General features: G+C 28.2%; 1 protein-coding gene across 1 annotated transcript in view; it reads right to left on the bottom strand.

Moving 5' to 3' along the window:
* The window catches only part of LOC148234210 (uncharacterized), a 367,579-nt gene that overhangs the window by 320,197 nt on the left and 24,348 nt on the right, over positions 1-23,034 (bottom strand). The window lies entirely within an intron of this gene.

The following is a 23,034-nucleotide window of genomic DNA, read 5'->3' as shown; positions in this document are numbered from 1 at the left end:
CGTTCAGGCATTGTCTTCTGACCATCTTCCAGTGTTATTCTCGCTGGAGGGTTCAGCGGAGGTAGTCTCTGAAACGCTTTTTGACTATTTAAAAGCTGACTGGAAAAAGTTTAAAGATATAGTCGAGTCTCGTTTGCAAGATGAGCGACAGAATTATACTCCGCATAACATTAAACAAATTGACGATGATATCAGTTATTTAACATCCGTTATCGAAGAAGCCAAAATATCATCAATACCGACGCGTAAAAATCATAATAATAAAAATCAACTTACTCCACAACTTATCGAAATAATAAAAATCAAAAATAAACTAAGAAAACAGTGGCAAAATAATAAATCTCCGCGACTTAAATCTGTAATAAACCGCGTAACTAGTTATATTCGCGATAAAATTCAGCAAATAAAAAACGAATCGTGGACGCGTAAACTAAAAAATCTAAACCCGGCAGATAATTCTTTATGGAAAATAACTAAATCACTTAAATATAAACATTCGGAAATACCCCCATTAAAAAATGGAAACACCATCGCATGCACGAACAAGGATAAGGCAGAAAATTTAGCCAGCGCTTTCTCCACATCTTATTCGCTTACTGTAAATTACTTAGATTCAAAAATAGACAACAAAGTCGCCCGTGCGATACGAAATATTAATTCATCTAGCGTAGATATTAGTTTAGTGAACAAAGTTGGTTTATCAGAAGTTAATAACATCATTAAAAATTTAAAGAATAGAAAAAGTCCCGGTATAGATAAATTAGATAACGTAACGATAAAACAACTTCCAAGAATTAGCATCAATTATCTAACAAATATTTTTAATGCCTGCTTATCTTTCGGGTACTTTCCCGCTATTTGGAAAACCGCAAAGATCCACCCAATTAGAAAGCCAGGAAAGGATAACACTATCGCAATTAATTATCGTCCAATAAGCTTATTACCGTCATTCAGTAAACTATTTGAAAAAATAATTTTATCACGTTTAAAGGGATCTTTGGGGAATAAAATTATCAATGAACAATTTGGCTTCCGCGAAAACCACTCTACGACTCATCAGCTCAATAGGTTAACAGAGCACATCTCTGCTAATTTTAACATGAAAAAATCAACGGGACTCTTATTGTTAGATGTGGAAAAAGCGTTTGATACTGTGTGGCATGATGGGTTGATTTACAAACTCCACAAATATAAAACCCCTAACTATCTGCTACACTTGTTACGCTCCTACCTTGATCGTCGAAGTTATGTTGTTTCAGTAAATAATGAACAATCGATACCGCGTAATATCCCAGCTGGTGTTCCTCAGGGGAGTTTACTTGGACCGTTCCTTTTCATTTTGTACACAAATGATATACCTATTTTAAAAAATACTTGTCTTTCAATGTATGCCGATGATACGGCGATAATGAGTAGCTCTTACGGTCTTAAGCCTATTTCAATAAAATTGCAAAAATCCTTAACTCTCTTAAGTAATTATTTCAAAAAGTGGAAAATAAAAATAAATCAGGACAAAACGGAGGCTATAATTTTTACAACTCGAAGACAACCTTTGCCCCCGACTATTATAAGCGAGCAGGGAAAATGTATAGAATGGAAGGCGAGCGTTAAGTACCTCGGAATTCACCTGGACTCCAAGCTTAAATTTAATAAACATATAACCGAACTTAAATCTAAAGGGCTCGCAGCCATTGCGGCGTTAAAACCAATTTTTAATCGAAAACGTGCGCTAAATACTAAAAATAAAATTCTATTATACAAGCAATTAATCAGACCGGCAATGACTTACGCCTGCCCAGTGTGGAGTAATACGTGTAATACTAACTTTTCTAAGCTACAAGTTGTTCAAAATAAAGCTATAAAAATAATTTATAATACACCTTTTTATACTAACCTCAAAAAACTTCATAATAAATATTTAATTCCAACTATTAAAGAACATGTTCACCACCATACTAATGATTATTATAAAAAAATACCGCGAAATCATACTAACCCGTTAATCTCAAGAATCGGTGATTACGACAAAAACAAACTCAAATTTAAATATAAACACAAAATGCCAAAGCACATCTTGCTCTGACGCATAAATTTTATCTATTAATTTAACAGCTCCAGGTCTACGAGTTTTATATTAAAAATATATATTTATAATTTAAATTTTTTTTTTTTTTTGTTAAAGGTGTTTATGTACTTTGACCTAAACTTAACGTATTTTATGTTCTTTTATTATTCTTATTTTTGTAATTCCTCTTAATTTAGCTAATCAATCGTAAATTGTGATAATGGTAATTAACCAGCAACCAATGAAATGTAAATATATATGTTTATAAAAATGTATTATTTAATTATGTAATAAACGATAATTAAAAAAAAAAAAAAATTCTGCGGTAACAATTTAAAAAATTGAAATTATAAATATATTACGTATACATTAATAATAATATAATAAGTACACTTAAAATATTTATTAATAAATTTTAAAAGAACAAATAAAAAAAACAAGAAGTGTTCCGTGTGAGCATCGAAAGAAAAATTTAACAAGTTTTTATAGCACTATTTTTAATAATCTGAAGTAATTTTAATTTAAGTTTATTTGTAAATCCGCAAATGCAAAAATATGTGCATAATAAATGTTGAATCTAGTTTTATACGATAATATATTTTAAACCTGTATATAATTATACATATGGTTATAAAAACTACGTTTTTATCTAAAAGTAAATCTAAGTATTTTATTTTATCATTTTTTTGTAATTAGATAATTATTTACAATGATTTACAAAATTATCATTAAATACCATATATTTTTTTTTTAATAATTGTTATTTTTTTGATCTCATCCATTCACTTATATATTTTACTGAAAGAAAAGCGATAAAAATATTTCAATAACAATCATTAATGTCTGGAAAATATATTAAAAATGCACATACTAAAAAATGCGTTAAGTTTATAATTAGATTTAGATGAAATTAAGAGGTTAAAGCCGCATTGAAATTTCTAAAGCCAGTTTTTAAAATTCAAAGCTGGTGTCACAAGCAACATAAGTCAGTCTTGAATCGAAAAATTATTTTCGAACTAGAAGTTAAGATATCAAGAATAATCCTGGATATGGAAAACCAGCAATGATAGATGATGATGTGTTGGCTACAGAAATCGAAGCAAATACTACCAAAACTATCTATCAGCTGACAGAGAAGCTGGATACAAGATTTTTAAAGCTAAAACATAAATAATTTCAGTTCTTCAATGAGATATACTCAAACAATCACTAAATTTATTGTTTTTTATTTCCTAAATTTTTTTTTTTGCTTAATTTTTTTATTTAAATTAAAACCACAAGCGTTTTGTATTATATTCTTATTGAATTAATATTGTAACTAATCGTAAACATGAAAATGAATTTAAACCAATAACATTTATATTATATATAATTTATAAACGTATTAAAAAAAATGTGATTCAAAAGTGCATAGACCCATAAAGAGGATTGGGAAAGCTTGGGGACAAATTGTATGGATTTCACATAAATTGAACCAAGAAAACAAGTCGGCACGAATCCACATATCTCAAGACCTTTAGATCTTGAGGATATTTGTCTTTTGTCGACCATTTAATAACCGGAGATAATAAATATGTGTTGTACTACAATAATCGTTGTAAAAGTTTATATTATGATCAGGTGAATCGTTTGCAAAAGAAAGTATTAAAATAGGCCTGCACTTGTCAACAGAAGTTGAATAGTTGTACAACACGACAATGCGTGTCTTTGTGTGGCGAAATTGATTCTTTATAAAATCAAGGAACTTGGTTTAAATGTTTTATATCATTCACCTTCTATTTTAAACCTTGCTCCTTATCGATCGATGCAATACTTCCCAACCGAAAAAAATCAAAATGCGTATCATGTGAAAAACAAGTTATCGGATATTAATCGGATTTAGGAAAGGCAAATAGCAACAATAATTTTAAGACACCTATATTAAATATCATTGTATATTTTATTTTTTAATAAAATAAATTTAAACAAATTAAAAAATATATATATATCTAAAAATATAAAATCAACGATATAATACACATTTAACTATACAGATTTATTTATTTCTTAAATAAAAAAGAACAAAAAGTAAACATTTTATATTAATTTGTAAAGAAAAGTTCGTCTTAAATTACTTGAGACCATCACTGTGAGTGTGTTAGCGATTGAAACAAGAGCTATAACGAGATAAAAATACACTGATTCGGTTCACCTATATAATTTCATTTTTGTCTGTGTGATGATAATGAATTATTTATATAATATTTTTATTGCAAAGGCTTTAGCTACATCTCTATTATATTATTAAACTTCAGTAATTAAAGCAAAATATTAAAATTAATTATTAATACAAATTGAAAATTGTCGGTTTATAATTAAATACAATCGTTGTTTATACACGCTTTTCAAGAACATTTATATTTATGAACTTTATTATTAAATAATAAATATAAAATTTAAAATAAACATATTTGCATTCTTTGAGCTTTTCTTAATTTATCAATTATATTTTTATTTTGCCTTTTAAATACAAGTATTTAATGGAGCGTCGAATTTACACGAACATTCTTCGGCTCCTTGAACAAACAAGAAGACAAACAGCTCAAAGACCGGAACTGCGATAAGATCGAGCTTCAAAACTCGGTCAAAGTATTAAGGTGTATTGTTTTTGCGATGTCTTTTTTGCAAAGCAATACATCGATTCTAGTGTAGAAACTGAGTTGGAATATCTAAGCAATTGGGTCAACGTAGACAAAAAAAGGCTATATTAAGTTGCAAATTTAGGGGGATCGAAAGAAATTTATTCGTATAGGGTTCTCGTGTAATATTGATAAAATTATTCGTCCCACAAAGAGAACACTCTTTTCATTATTGATTTCTAAGCACTTGCAAATTTTATTATTTATCCTTATTTCGTCGCGATATCCAGTTTCAAATGCCTCCTTCTAAAATACTAAAATATAAAGACTTACTCATATCTCATTACGATATCAAAACGTTTTATAATTTGTATTATATTTTTTAATGATATCCATATAAAAGTTGCACAGACAATGATGAATGGCATTTGGGAAAAGTAAGCTACGGATTCATGTATTGTACATATATATGTACGTATAACATAAAATTATTTTTTAATAAATAGCATATGTATTTAATGCTTTTCTATTTTCACTAAGGTTTTGTTATAAAGATTTATGCCGTTCAAAATATAAATTGAATTGCTAATCCTGGTCTATTACAAATGTCATGAAAATCAAAAAGTCCAATCGCACCGTTGCGGCATTAAAACGTTTCCGTCGTTAATTCCCGCTTCGTTCGCCTATCGTTAATCTGGAAAGAGTACTGCTGTTAGTTGGCTAGAGTCGTGCGAATGCGTGTAAGATGTTAATTATCGTGGTGGCCTGTAAAAATGCGAGATGAATGCGAAATTCGCGCCAAATCAATACTTGACCTAGCGCACAGTGAGGCCAAACGACCGATACCATCCCATAGCAATTACAAAACTTGTACTTACCATTTATATTAAAACAAATAAATTATTGAATATATATCACAATACAGAAACCCACTTGTGATATTCACAAATTGTTACCAGTTATTTATTATTGGTACAAGTCACGTATACATGTTTATGTATACGTGAATTCTGCGTTAGATGAATCAATTCGTCATGGAAGTGGGTTGAACTCTGAATGACAGATGTAGAGGGAAGCGGTCTAGGTCTTCTCCGTCTATACTATTCGGCGGAAATTTCCATCTATGAAAAAACTTAGGAGCAAATTCTTGATGTATTGTCAGAAGCGAGTTTCAAATAGAAGTTTTAGATTTTGCCATGCGTTTTTCATAGACCTAGCTAGCCTGGAAAAAATTCGTTTTCGCTCAAAAAACAAAGATTTATTAAAACTTATTTTCTGTGCGACCGCTAAATTAAAATTATTAGTGATGTAGCAACCACGCGATATGTTCAGATCTAGATCGTAAAATGAAGCTATTCATTATTTATATATTGTACAATACTACTTATATTTATAAAGGTATATCGAAACATGAAATGCACAAGTTTTCATGACATGTTCAACGGTGGATCCTACACCACCAATGAATATCTGTACTAAGAAAATAAACAATCGACAAATAATTTTCAATATTTATTAAAAATTTATAACGAATGGAGTTCAACAAGAATAAACTGAATATAAATCAGATTAATCTAATAAATATACCAAAGTTTGTTTTCAAGATTTGTGCTCTAAGGTAACCCTGATTTATAAAAAGGGTGACAAGTCAGTAGCATTGCTTTCAGCATCTGCAAAAGTATTTGAAATTTTGTGACGTAAATATATATTTTAATCATCGCAAGTGTATGGTTATTGTATAGCAAGATGGCTTCCGCTAATCTCGATCCACTGTCACTAACCAAATGTTACCTAGCTCTTTTCCAAAGATCTCATGAAGGTAGTATATACGGTAGATATCAGTTAATCAGATATGAAACTCATTTTAAGTATTAAATAATATCTAAATAGTATGACTGGTGTTATTCTACAGCAGGTAGTCATGTGCTCAAATGTATCTAATTTATATTAAGTTAAAAAAAACTTTAAGAAGCGCGCTTTTTATATTATTAAATATCGGTCTATGGGCCGCAATGGCGACTAGCTCCTTAGAGCAAATTTTAAAATATATTTATTTAATTTAGTTCAGGTGCATTTTGTTCATTTTGTAGAGAAGCTAATAATTGCTTTTGTTTTAATTCGGTTAATTTTTTTTTTAGCTCTCATAATATTTATTTTAGAATACGAAACATTTTTTAATTTATTCGCAATTGGTTATAAAGCACTTGTTAAAATAACTGTATCTGTAGCGTAAATGGACAAACGGGTATTTATTAATTTTAGAATATCGGTTATGTACAAGATAAAATAAATAGCCAAGAACATCTTCCCTAAGAAATCCAGCTAGAATTTTACGCGGTATAGAGTGCTTATAATTTAGTGATACAACATAGCTTCTACTTCTCAGGTTTAAGCGTATAAAGCGTATCAGATAGTTGTGAGTCTTACATTTGTATAGTTTATAAGTCAAACTGTCATGCCATACTATATTGAAAGCTTTCTCTATATCTAACAAGAAAACACCAGTACATTTTTAAATATTATTGATATCGCATATATGCTTAAATTCGTGTTTTGATATGTGATTTTTACAAAAACTAAACTGTTTGTAATTTATCTTATTCTTTTATTTTTATTATTAATTTATTTTTAATAACGAAAATGTTATAATAAATCAGTAATTCTACATATGTATATACATATACAAATTTGGCCGCACTGTGCAACAACGAGAATTGCGGAAGGAATGCGAAAAGAAAGAAAGAAAGCAAAGCAAGTCGGCCAATAAACCGCGTAGGCAAAGGCCCCGCCGAATCCACGTACGGAAAGGGGGCCATTTCGATTAGCCAGAGAGACGGGCCTGTCGAACGCAAGGGCCGCGGACGCGTGCCAAAGGGTTAAGCTGCGAGGTGAAGGTCGCGTGGGAATATTCGTGTCGTGTTAATGCTACGCTCTGAAAGTCTACACAAAACGAACAATGCCAAAGCACTTTAAATGTGAAATAAAAAAATCTTTTTACAAAATTCAAAATATCTATGCTTTTTTACTGCAAATATCGTGTCGGAAATTTAATTACCGGGAATTTGATGAAATATCATTTAGTTTTTCAAAAAAAAATATGCAAGAACATGATTATAAATTTAATTGAGAATAAGTTATAATTTCCAGAAAACTTTTGTGTGCTCTTTCAAAAGAGCACATTTTGCTCGGTAACTACTTTATGAACTCACAAGTGAAAAACATTTTAACTTTACCTTTACATAGGAAGGCAAATAAACAGAACATATATAAAAAACTTTAATTAGAAAACGTTTATAAAAGGTAGTAGTGGTTGTTGTAATTATGGTTTTGAAGGATATTATGATGGTGGCAGGGAAAACGTGTGATACTTAGAATTTTGTGATAGTACGCAAAAAGTTAATTCGTTAAATAATATCAACGTATTTTCAAAGCCATACACACATCCTAATACTGTAACAAAGAGGCTTACATTTTTTTTAAAGAATCAGGTAAGATTGAAAATTTGAAATGAGTGACGGACTAAAATTAATTTACCAATAATCATACATATATCATATTATGGTGTCATGTTCGATTCCAGAGGTTAATGACAACGTTGTTAATTGGTTACAAGTATCTCTTACGGTCCTCTGCTGCTCAATTTGGTATTATACCTATCATACCTGTCCATAGGCGTGTGTTTCGCAACTAAGACATTTTTTCCTCTGATTTATTTTTCACTTTAACTTTTCTTATTATTAAAGTAAAAATATGATCATATTTAAGGCCCTCTCCCTTCCACATCATATGTCTAAAGTGTACTGTTTTATGATTGAAAGAAGTTCTCGATCGAGTCCTATTATGAAGAGAATTCGGTCATTGCAGAACTTTATCCATACTTCTATAACTTCCCATATCAAACGCTTATGATTATTTTACTTACATCTCACATTTATCATTATTTTCGTTTATTGTTTTGTTTTAATCACTACTATCTACTACTACCACCACTACCACTACTACTATTTAATCACTACCATATTTATTTAAGAAGTAAATTCAGTGATTCTCATTTATGTAAAATTCCTTCATAATTCAATTCTAAAAATATGCTAATCATAATAAATAATTAATAAACTTCTAAGCCTGTCCAAACAATAACAGAAAACTTATATTATAATCAGCTGGATCATTTGCACGAGAAAATAAAAATGACCGGGACAACAGAAGGTGACACTCGATAAAATCAAGGAACTTGACTGGAAGGTTTTATCTCAACTACCTTATCATCTAAATCTGGCTCCTATTAACTATTATTTATTTCAATTAACACAAGACTTCCTTATAAAAATAATTCAAAATCCAGAAGATGTAAATAGGAGGCTATCAGATATTTTGAATCAAAACCTCCAACATTCTATACTAATGGAATTAAAAAATTGACTGAAAGGTGAGAGAATATTATATCTTTAGAAGGAAACTAAATTTTAAATTATAAAAATATAAGCTACCACATAAAAAGAATTATCTATGCGTTAATAAAAAGCGATTATGTTTAAAAAGCATTTACTTACAAACACATACACATGTACTATGTGGATACATGTTTTTCTATCTTGGTCGATTAAGCCAACGTTCAATTAGATAAAGCATTTACTAACTAGCGCCAAATTAATAGAACTGGGTTGTTCATTAAGGCATCCAAAACAAATATTTTATCGTAACCTAATATAAAAGTTTTTATACATACATACATACATATTAGAAATTTTCTCACATAATTTATTAAACAAATTAATTAATTATACAATTTAGCAGCTATTATTTTTTAATGTTTTATAAGATTACTAAGTAACATTTATTTATATTAAAAATATATAATGCTATCTTTATTAATTTATAAATATTGTTCGATTTCATTAAACTCTGGTTTTGCAAAAAAAAATTTAAAATATGAGGTCTTTAATAATATTACAATTCGGAAAATAAGGCCAAAACTTTGCAACCGAAATAGACGCCAGAAAAATTGAGTTACAGATTATTTTTATTTTGTTCAAGAAATTGAATGCAGGAGGTGATTAGATAGCTATAGCGGTTTTTACGAAGGCTCGACGCATTGTCTAGCACACTACGATGGTGTAACTAGTTGAACCCTTTTATAAAAATCTTTTTTTCCTATTTGCACTATTCTACAATTAAATATTTAATTAAACAATTAAATACCAATACTATATTTATAAATTAGAGCAATTTTAAAATAATAATTATAACTCAAAAAGTTAAGCCCCCAGTATTCACACATTTTCTAGGTGCAGTACCTAAATATAGTAAGGAACTGTAAATATATTCCACAACACATCTAAAAAAATCTTTAACAATTCTTAACATTTAATATTAAATATTTATTTATTTATCTTAAATCATCGAACTTTAAACTCAACTTTCCAACTATTTTACTAATTTATTTATGAATCCTTGTAAATAGGTTTATTATTCGATCTACATTTGACTAAACGGAAGTATGAAATAATTTCGCTACGCTTCTGAACTGTTGTTTGTTTCGTTGAACGTGTAACGGTGAAAACGTGTAAAATGATTACTTTGCCAGCTTCATACACACAGGATACGTTAATGCATAAGTAATGATATTTTAGTCAAGCGGATCCGCTAATATTAAAGTAAGTGTTGCCGGTTAACTATTTAAGCTTCATTATTGCTGATGAAACTATATATGAATAATGGAAAAACTTATTTCGCGTCAGGTGCACCACGTTTTGTATATTTTATAATATACATATATATATAAATGGCCTTTCAGAATTCTATTGTGATATTCAATATAGAAGTATATATAATCAAGGTTTTACCAACCTGTTTGATTCAATTGAGTTCTACAAGAAATATATTTTTCTTGTTATATATGAATTATAATTTATCAAGATGATTAATGACTCGTCATAAAACAAAGCGTAGTTCAAACACTGCTAAATATGATCATACCCTAGATGTTTTACTAATAGGTGCTACAAAATATTTAAATATAATAATTTTTTAACCCTTGTAACAAGAAATATACTAATACGAGTAATTGCAGTTCTAAACTAGTCCACAATAAATTACAAATAAATTTGAATGAAATACTTAATAAATATTTTGAGAGGTGGAAAATTTGAAGCATCTAAAATAAATACAAGGCAATTATATTACCATACGTAAAAAAAACTTTTCTACTGCTGATCGAAAGTAAACAGGAAAGTAACGTAAAGTGTAAATATCTAGATCATATTTAGACTTTAATAAACAAATTTGGATATTTTGCTCTCAAGAGCTTGTTGCTATTGCGGACCCAAGACCAATATTTTATAGAATGAACTCGCTTACCATTAAAATATTTTTTTTTAATAAACAAACAATCAATCAGAACCATTTCAACACACTATGCCTATTCCTTGTGAAGTAATACTATTTTATTAAGTAATCTATAAAAATAAAAATAATAGAATTCTTGCTATGTATATAATGATATATGAATCTCTAGAGTCGCTTTGACGTAAAATCTAATAATGCACTTATTTAAGTTGCTGTTAGTGACTCTACACAAGTTGATAAGTAGAGAATGAATCGCTTTTTTCTGGTAGGTTATCATCTACGGATCTTAACAGGCATGAATGACATTCGCTCGCAATGATATGAGCAACTATTTCTACCTTGCTTAGAGACGATTGAAGCTTTATCGCCACTACACCGTCAGCCCATTGAACGAGAGAGTAACTTTACCTTATCATAGAGCTCCTGTCCCTATATATAATACTTGTCAAACTCTAGCTTCTTGCCCTTTTTTCGATTTTATTTTTAATTTGCCTCTATCAAAAGCAATCAAACTGCTTTATTTGTATCTAAAAAGAGTTATAATATTTACTTTATATAAATTACATTTTTAGTGGTTTCTGAAAATAGTGCAGAAAAATTATTTTACAATAAATATTTTTAGAACACGATTTTGTAAATGTTTAATATCACTTATAAATCAAAAAATCTAAAAAAATAGTTTAGATATTGCTTATACTTTTAATATTGTACTGTGATTTTAAAATTAGGTAAATGTGGCCATTTACATTGTCTAGTACATTTCTTTTTATTATTAGTGTCCTTTTAATTGTAAGCACACGACTAATGTAAGTCATACACAAAAAGCAGCTAAGAGTACAGAGAGAAAAATTATCCAAAACTTCGTAGCAGCAAAAACATAATACACGTGAAAAAGTATAAATCTCCCGTCTGGCAAAAACTTTTTAGCAACGGCGCAAATTCGGCCTCGAAAGCAAAATTTCAATTACGGGCCAACCCTCATTTATTAAATGTCCCATTTACGAGTGCAAAGATTTCTAGCCGAATTTATTACCGCAGCGATCGAAACAAACTCCAACTATGCGCTAGATGTAATTTATAGTCCCATTGTGTAGCTATAATATATACACGCGAAAGTACAATACACGTACAACTATTAAAACGGAATACTGACTCAACAATTCGACATGGCGCAATGCAAAAAATTCTAGTTGAAATTCATCATTATAAATCAATAACCATCAACGCTTATGTAAAGAAATTTGATATTTTTTCTGTGAACAACATTAGGGCTGCGGAAAAATGCTGCTGTTACTGTATGCAGATAGTAATAAATGATTAGAGCAGTATTTCTGAGTTTGTGTACAATTGACAGATGGTAATAATTTAAATATAATATTTAGATATATATATCTTAATTAATCTCACAATATTCTGCAAATCTATATTTTTTATTTTGGGTTTTAGACTCTAAGCGATATAAAGAGACTGAGTTACTTACTATTTTCTAATTATCAAGTAAAATAAAATTAGACTAATAGTAATAAAGAAAAAGTAAAAATACGTTAAATTATTATTATTTGAAAACTTAATAAATTTATTACCTTAACCAATTAAATAATTTAAACTGAAATTCATATTAAACTCGGTTGATTATACATTGTAAATTTCACCTTAACCACAATCGAATTGTTGCTTTGCGATCGAATAGGCGAAATCGGATTTTCATCGGAACAGCGGAATTAGGTTATTGGATTTAACAAATAAGTTTAACGAATAGTCTGCATTTCAATTATCCCATTAAATTCCGTTATTGTTTATTGAATATACTTAAAATAATAAATATTTTTAAATAGCTTAATGTGGAAAAAGGACCGAGTTAACCCACTCTTCCCTATGTACGTGTACGTTTTATGTTACGCGTTTGGGTGAGACGTCAAGGGTCCATATTATATATAAAAAGGGTCCCCACTCAAATTTAGAGAATTTCAAAACGTCTGCCATACTTAATAAGTATCCTACGTGGGTATAAGTGTATTTTCGGAATTTCAGGGCTGCTCTTCACGAACCCAGTCGGCTATGAGAAGACAGCTAACCAATATTTCATGGAAGAAATACAAAAAATAAATTGTTCGAAAGGGAAACGTCTATGCATCTAAACTTATAACCCAACTGGGAAATATTCTTCGACGTGACGCAGCTCCAGAAAATTATTATTGGTAATACTGTATTTATCTACTTTGGCGAAATGCGAATCATTGAATATTTTTTCAATACTATGATTGGTATATTTTTTTATAAATATTTATTATTTTGGTTTAGATTGAAACATGTATACCATATTTCTAGATCTTTTCCGAATAATTTTTAATGATTAGGAATTGTCCAGGTAAGGGTTGCTTAATTTTTTCTTGCTAAGTAAATTTAAAAGTTTAACGAAACTCCTTATTTATTTTTTTATTTAGGTAATAATACATATTTATTCTAGACTTTTATACCATATTCTATCAAACAAATAAAACGTCTCATTTTCTGCAATAAGGCAATGTCTGTGGATGTGTATATATATATTATATTAATATTATAATAAACTTGGACTTAATTAATTGAATTATTTTTTTCTGCTCGGAAAAATAATATTAAAATAAATACGATTCAATAACCGGTTAACCGGTAGCGGTTAAATCCAATTTATATTCCATTCACCTAGTTAGGCCCAGTTGCGAATGAACAGCAATAAAATTTGATCGATTTCCGTTTTACAGGTTTCGGCAAAAACCACCGTACTCTGACCGGATATAATCCCTAAAACGCATATTTTACTACCGAGCCAATTGTAAAGCATTAAAATAAATTGCTTAAACAATCAATTTTGCTTAGACGTAAACCACTCGAGTCTTTTACAAATGTTATATAGTAAGTAGGTGTTAAAAATAATATAGAATTTGCCCTCGGAAAACTCTGACTCGGTGTATTTTAATTTATGAGCATTTTCTGCTTCGTTTCAGTTTTACAATTTTACCCTTTCGGCCACAGTCGGAAAACTACCGTTAGAAACTACAAGTAAGTGGGTTAAATTTCATAAGCCGTCATATTTGCAGAGCAGGTCTTGTACTCTCTTTTGCGGACAAACTTTTCCGAAAGTTCAACCACCTTCAATGCAGTCTAGAAAAAAATATTTTTCGTGTCCTGTTTTTGTGCATGTATGTATAATATAATATAATACATACGTGAGTGAACATTTTATTTGAACTTTGCAACTTTTCTGACCAAAAGTTTCTTCAATTCATCGTACTTAAAGTAAAGTTTAAACAAAAACGCAAAGGTATATAGTTGCTCATACGAAAAAGCCCCACTAATAACAGTTTCACAGCTAAGTATAAGTAAAACTTGGGCAACTACGTTTATGTTTTGTGTTTTATTGTGTTTGATTGTATTGGTTTATTTAAAAAATATATAGCTACAGAATGTATTTTCCTAATTTCAAATATAAAGTTTCAATGCAGATGTTATTTCTTAATAAATAACTGTCGATAATTTTTCGAGAAAAATACTAAATCTAGAATTTTTATTTCTCGAGAATTTTCATAAGTCAATAATTTTTATACGATTTTTATTAAATGTTTCAAAACCACTGCATTTTTATACACCGCTGCATAAGTAAAGGTGGTTCCGTGCGAGATGTTTGTAAATACGCTTACTTTCTTGAATGGCAAAAAAAAAATTCATGATATTCTTAACTATATTGATCGGTTTATCTTTGCTTTGGTAATCTAATAACTACAATAATGATCAGATAAGATAAGCCACTATATTACGAATATTATAATTTCATATTTTATTTATACATATTACATTTTTTTTTAATATCTGGAAAATTCTAGGAAAAATTGTAAAGTTAAAATGCGAATTGCCTTTTCTTAGGAAATAAAAAACAAACGTATAACTAAATGCCTAGTTTTAATATGCAAAATAATAATAAATTAAATATATTTGTTTTAAAATTAAATAAAAACTATTTTATTAAATGAAAATTTAAGGCAAAATAAAACTTAAGAAACTTATTGATGTACCGACAACACAGCTACCATAACTCTTACGGAAAAAAACAATTTCAATTAAGTTACACAAATTTTTACTTAATTCTAAAATTCGAAAAATTTAAACTAAAACAATATATTTTAGAATACAAAGACAATACATTCAATCCATTTCTTAATTCATATTTAAAGTTCTCTTTTTATTCTAATTTTTGTGATTCCTCTTAGTTTAGCTAATCAATCGTAAGCTGTAATAATGGTAGAAACCAGCAACCAATGAAATGTAAATATATATATGTTTAAAAAAATTATTTATTTAAATATGTAATAAGCAACATTAAAAAAATAAAAAAGAATCTCGAAAATTTCCTAGACTATAGACTTGATAATTATTAAATTAATTCATAGAAAAAAACATAGATATGTATATAAGATAATTAAAAAAAATTGTCAGATATTTATTAAATAAATATTTTACAAATTTAGGGCTATATAATATTCAGAGAATAATAAGGCATTTAACGAAGAATTGAATAGCCCGTTTCTTATTTTCGTTAGAAATGTTCCCGCTGTAGAAAATATTCGTTCACTTTCTGTTGATTCTAAGATATGAACTTCTTTTTAATAATTGTGTTTAAGTTTAAATATTTATGTGATTTATGACAATACAATCAGTGTTTTTTTTTTCTTAATTACTTTGATATCCGAACTCTTTCTACACTCGAAAAAATTCGTCTCAATAACTCTTGACCATATTTTATACATACGTTTTTGGAACAACTTGAAAAATAGTTTGTGCTGATAACATAATTGGTTTTTGTAAGTAATAAATTAAACCAATGAGGCTCATATTCGGTATTTTTTCTATTTTGGCTTTCAGAGTTGAAAACATTTCCTGCGATAAAATTGTATTGATTTCGGACAAGTTTTTCAACAGGAAATTAACAATAATTTCAAAAGTCAATAAAGCGCCATTTCGGCGACTAAGAGCTTCAACTGTTATTTTTATGGGAGCTAGTACTTCAGATATATTTTCCTATACAAATGTTCGATACATTACAAATACTAGTAGTATCAAGATTATTAAAAAAATTTTAATGGAGATACATAATTTAAAAAAAATTTCGATCATCGGAACAAAGGGATACCACATTATCGATATTAAATTCCCTCTATACGAATTTTTGTAAAATTTAATTTTTCTAAATAATCGTATAATTACATTAATTGCATTTAGGGCGTTACTGAAGCTTACTTAGTTTTTCATACGGAATTTCTGAACTTTCATTATTTTAAAAGACACTTTTCTGATTAAAATTTGTAATTAATTTTTATTTTATTTTTAAGTTCTATATCTCTAAAAAAACATCTTTTATATATGTATTGTAGGAGTTTTCATTTGCCTATAGCTGTTTTAAAATCCTTTGGGAATACATAGACTATTAGCAGTCGTATATAAGATAATTATTATGGGCGGTAACAATACGCTTGATTCAGTCCAGTTCTCGTTATCTGATTGCAATTACAGGTGCATATTATTTTACCCAAATTACACACTATTGCCTTTACTGCCTCCATTACATACCGTCAATTCGGATCGCGAATTTACATCGCTGCATTAATGCATACTCGTGTTTCGACACGCACACACACTGACCTACAACTAATGCCATATAGCGCGCCAAAACGATAAATGCACAGGTCGTTAAACACGTAATTTACATCGACAGCGTACTGTATTACCACTGCTAAAGAATTCACAGCGTAAGAAGATACCTGAATTATTGTCATATAAGAGAGCTAGGGAATGGGTTTTTTAAATTTACATCACTTTTGAATTATATATCGGAAAAACTCGAAGACGTCATATATACAGCTTTTCAGAAGGCCTTCGACAAGGTTTGTCATGAGTTAATATTTAAAAAATTGCATTCGATCCTTTGCAGACTTCTCTATAGATATGGGCTTTTGTCGACCATCTGCCTTTTAGTGTCAAAAAATACTGTGTCACTTTATGAATCTCGTTTATCATCAAAATATTTGTACGAATTAGGTGGAAAGCTGTGTCACTAAGCATTTTCTTAAGCTACTAAAAGGTTTTGTTGCCAATTAATCAGTTATCGAGGAATTACAATATTAAGTTCTGGAACATCTTCAAAAATCATAATAGCGTCCTTTTCTGATGTCTGTTAAAGTCAGGACCTCTGCATTCGCTTATAGCTGTAGTCATCCGGCTCCTTATTCTATTTTATTTTAGTTACAAGGATATGGATAATTGATATTTCTTCTGCAATCATTACAAAAAATTTAAATCATTTGATATATGAGTTTTAATAATATTGGTATTCAGTATTAACATATATCCAAAATTATTATTAAATATAAATGAACTATTTTTTTACATCCAAAAGATCAACTATACTATATTACTTTATCCTTAATAGCGTCTTAAATTTAATTTTAGGTTTAATAACTATTTTTAGTATATGAGTAAAAAGAATTTTACAATCATAATTATTAAGGATATTGTTTTAATAATTGTAGCTTACATCATAGCTGACAATTGATTATTAATCGTTATTTGAAAACCACTGGTTATTTAGTTTCTGTTGCCGTTACTCTAAAAAATCGCGGACGGCCACAAATTATGCACGTCATATGCAAAACGTAAACTTTCCACGCTTATGACTTTTCTTAAGTCACAACGTAAAGTTTTCGCATTTTTCACACAGATTAATATCTTTCATTAACATGACACGGTTTTTTGCGGCAATTAAACCGCACCGCAACTGAAATTACCGAAAAAAAATATTTATATAAAAAAATAATGATCGATTGATCATTAAATTGAGCTCCGAATATAGTGCAAGAGACACTTCGGAAGGGCAAATGAAAAATTAGCTGAAACTGAATTTTTTGTAGTAAATTCATCGGTCGATAAATAGTGTAGAACCTTTATGATTAGTACATATATAAAAAAATATACGTATTTATATTTTTATATATATTAAGTGATAATCCCTTACAAATACAGATTGAAAGACTTTGATACTTTCTTTAAGAATAGCCCTATCGTATGCCTTTAAAAAATTTAATTAATGATTTATCTTATTCTATGTAAAAATTCTTAATAATACTATGTATAGATGCTAAATATTAGTTCTGAGTTCCAAGTACAAATTATTTGATCAAAGGTGACCTTTATTATTTAAGTAGCACTTCTCTGTTCATTAGCGTATAGTCTGTGCGCTGTTTTTCACAGAATCACAAATATCCTTTCAAGTGCTAATAAACAATAAACAATACATACTAATATAAAATAGTAGTATTTCTCTGAAACAGTATTAAAACCTGAACGTGACAGAATTAATTGCTTTCGAAGATAGGAACTTCCTATCGGGTGTCTTTAAACGTAAAATTCCATTTTCAAGTGTTGACTATGAGAGCTTAGATTTAATTACATTACCCTCAAGTTAAATCACGCTTAAAATAACTAGCGGAATTAAAGAGCGTAGAAGAAATTAAAATTTCTTAAGAGCGCCTTGAACTAAATTTAAACTTTCACATATGCTTGTGAGAATAAATACGGGTATTTATCTTTGAGGGTAAACTGAGGTCAAATAAACATAATATCTATTTTTTAAATATATTTTGCGTCATGTTTTTTTATTCCATTATTTAATATATTTACTATGAACTAGTCACAGCAATAAAAAAAAAATTATTGAAATAAATAAATACATTTTTTTTTAATTAATAATATTTTTATATTTTTAAGCACTTAAATTATATTAGGATTTTATGATATACAATTAAAATTTATTAATTATTTTATTACTGTTTTATGTATCAATTTACATTTTTACAAAATATAGATCACTTCGACGTTATTAAAAAGGTAACATTTTTTAGTACTTGACTAAATTTAAAAAATAAGTACTCTTTGATTTTTAATTGTATATTATGGATTCATTTTAGTGCTATTATAGAAAGTAATATAAATATATTTTTATTTCTCCGTATAGATAAGCTTTTTTAAGCATCTGAAAAACATTTAAACACAATTTTTCTAAATTAATCATCTATGGTTTTATTTTTACCATTTTTTTTAATGTGGCAAGAATATATTACATTTGCTATTTTAATTATAGCTAACGACAAATCAGTTTATATCTTAAAATAATTTTCTTAACATATGATATTAAACTTTATATATATTATAAGTAAAAAAAGTACGATAATTTACTATAAAAAAAATATAATTTTAAGATTCTAACGGCAAACTTTAATTTTAATAGCATATATATATATTTTATTAGTAATACTAATGAAATATTTTTATACAACTCAGATAGTACTTCATGAAAGGTATACTAAAATTAAATTATAATAATTAATGTTATAATGCATTAAATATATACCTTTTAATTGACAAGGATCATTCTCAATTACGGAAATAATATAAAAGTAATAGTGTTAAATTTAAAAAATTAATATTAATTAATATTTTTATAACAGCAAGGATAAGAAATAATTTAAAAACGCTAGTTTCTTAATTATTATAAATGCTTATTTATTTATATGTAATGTATCGTTGCCTAATTTTTATTTATATATCTTTAAGCTTTTTTTTATACCATACTTGTTGCGATTTTTTATGCGTGTGATCTCTCAATCATATATGTATGTTATTAAATTTATATCAAAAGATTTCGATAAAAAATGATTTATACGAGCCTCTATATATAATATATACCATATACGTTTATATATACATATATCACATAAAAAAATAACTAGCGCCGACGAAAGTTTTGATTTGAGATAAAAACTTTAGATGAAAATAGAATATTGATGTTCGGATAAAAGTTTCGTTACACCCCCAACCGCGCTCAAACTAGAATTTGCTGAAAGAGATTTTTTCATATGAGTGTCTTATATCCATTATAAATATTCAAGTGGACCGCAAATAACTGGCATTTTTATTAAAATAACGATGCTTTTTAAAACTAAAAATGTTCTAATACTCAATACTAACATAAAATAAATGAAACCTTGGTTTTACGTAATTAAATGAAAAACAATTAAAACACGTATATTTATATTTTATTTGTATAGAATCCATAAAATAAAAACTTAAATAAAGACTCTTGATGACGTCATTTATTAGTAAATGACGACCTACAAGAAAAACTCAACCTACAAGTTTACTATCGCGCATACCACACGACTTCATGTTTCATTTACAATTTTAAAGCTCATAAAACTAGCAACGACTTTTATCCGAACTCCATTAAAAATAGTAAGCAACGTAAAAGAAATATTAAACCCGCTAGGCAATCTTTTGTTATACTACCAGAGTTTCGCAATACTATTAAAAAAATTACTGTAGTAAAATCGGAACTGGAAGTTAATTATCTTTAAATGCAGTGATATAACCATTTAATTTAATAGTATATTATGGCTTAAATTTTAAAATTAAAACGCATTATTTTTGAAAACATAAATTAGCGTTAATCAAAAAAAATACAATTTAAATCTTTATAGATTTAGAAAGATAATTAATACTAATCAAATAAAAAGAGATCTCGTGACCAAGATCATTATTACACAAGCACTTGCGCGTAAATCACACATTAGCTAAAATAAATTCTCTTTATAATGCCAAAAATATTGAGACTGAAACTCCTATATCACGTAAATATATTATTTTTAATATGTATATAAAAAATACGCTATTAAATTTTAATTGAAACAATAATCATTAAATAAATAAATTGACTTCGTTTTTATTATTAGGATTGCTCGTAAAAATGCTTTTGTTTACAAACTGATAAAATGAAGGATTCTTCTAAATATTATATATTATTAAAAAAACATATTTACGTATTTGGTATATTCTATGCAAACACCCGCAAGTTTCACTATCCTATATCGCGGATAATATATTATATGATCATTCAGTGACAAATCGACGAAAACTTTCACAATCTCTCGCAACCCTTAACCTTGTAAATAACGAGCAAAGTTCAAAACGAAATAGAAAAGACGTTATTGTGAAGAAAAAATATACAATGATTCGTATACATACATATTTCATGTATATTTCACCAATAAATTATCAAAAACAGAATTCACACTTTCGTATGTATGCGTTCAAGGTTATCGTTTGCAAACTTTGATAACTTTTGAAGTTTCTCTTTCTTTACTTTTCCTTTTTTAGGTTATTAAATTGTATTTATTTGAAAATTCTCTTCTTTAGTAATATTATTATAATTATATATATTTAAATAATTTTATATTGCGAATTTTATTTCAGACAATTTTTACTTAGATATATATTTATATATTCGCGAGCTTTCATCAGCGATTTGGCGGACATCCTCGTTTGCTGATATAATTACAAGATCAATATCTCAGTTAAGTTTTGTTTGTTAACAAAATCCGTTATCTTGTGAATATTAAAATAAATCATCCGTTAGACTAGATAGAGAAAATAAAATGTTATGCTAAAGTTTTAATATCTTCATTTTATTAAAGACTTGTGACTATGTCCAATATTATTATTAGATGTATATGTTTGGTCGCACTGTACGTCATAGTAAAGTCTCATCCGTTATCCTTTCGTTAAGTTTTTTTGTTGATTTTTAGCGTCCGGCGTAATGGCGGTTTGCCATTGTGGGCGACGAAAAATGGCAATTTCATAGCGAGCCTCGATAAATGCGCAATGCTCGCGGGCAGAAAAAACCGGCCCTGCACTGTGGCGGGTGGTTTAGTTGAAATTTATCGCCCAGCGACCTTGGAGTATTAAGCCATCGTAATTTATGCTGGATTTGTATTTTTGTCAGCGATTTAAACCCCGAGCCTTTAAGCTTCAACTATTGATATCCTATAAAAAGATTATCTTTATTATTGTATAATTTATTAAATTAACACATTCTAAAGTAGTGAAAAGCTAATAGTTTTGCTAAAAAATAATAAATAATTTCACATTGCCATGATTATTCTGATACATAATTACGCCAAAGTATTTGTGAACGTTGTAAGTCAAATTTTTCCGATCATTTCATACGCAAATCGATTTACAGTAAAATTGCATGATTTGAAGGTCACTTTCAAAATTCAGTATTTAAAAAAAATACTTCTGATAAAAATAATTTATATGAATCAATTCACAAAATTATGGCCATTTATATAAATCGTTAATTACCAATCCCAAAATGATATTTGCATTTTTCGAATGAAGACGTTTTCTGTCTGCAATTTTAGAAAAAAAATTTTGCCTTAAGATCCCAACTGTCAATTTTTGTTTTATAGCTATATATTAATACTTAATTTATTTATTTATTAAAAATATTTTAACCGAATTTTATCAGATTTTGGAGGCAAATCTTATATAATAATATATGAACAGCGCTCTTATCTCTTTTTCTGAGAATAGTTTTTTAAAAAGCATTTAAATCCAAGGATAAAATACATCATCTCCGCTTTACAAACGCATCTTTCATCCTCGTACTATATATTATAGCACACGCGCAGAGACAGCGATTCGGTTTTCTTTATTCTCGCCTTTTCTCTGAAATAAAATAATAAAATCTCCGAAAAACTGCTAAATGTACCGATATATACCGTAAAACGTTCTCCGACATGTCTTAATATATAAATATACATATGTACGACCGAGAGGAGAGAAAGAGATAGCTGAATATCTTCGCCATTACATATCGATTTCATAATATTCAAATATACGCAGAACATATTCGAAATTCCTCTTTGTTGTATGGAATCTAAATGTACTCTAGCGAGAGAATCAAACAAATATTTTTGTATGATCGTGCGCATTTTTTTCGCTATTATTCTTATTTGAGCGTATAATTATATGTAAGTTCTTGTATATGTTCAAATATCGTCGATAATCTATCGATATATTTTACCATAAATAATATCAATGAACATTACATATTCAGTCATGAAGTTACAAAAG

Source organism: Plectrocnemia conspersa, unplaced genomic scaffold (genome assembly GCF_051122295.1).
Source record: "Plectrocnemia conspersa isolate PC_06_02 unplaced genomic scaffold, ASM5112229v1 ptg000006l, whole genome shotgun sequence".
Classification (NCBI taxonomy): domain Eukaryota; kingdom Metazoa; phylum Arthropoda; class Insecta; order Trichoptera; family Polycentropodidae; genus Plectrocnemia; species Plectrocnemia conspersa.
This window is presented reverse-complemented; position numbering and strand designations above follow the sequence as displayed.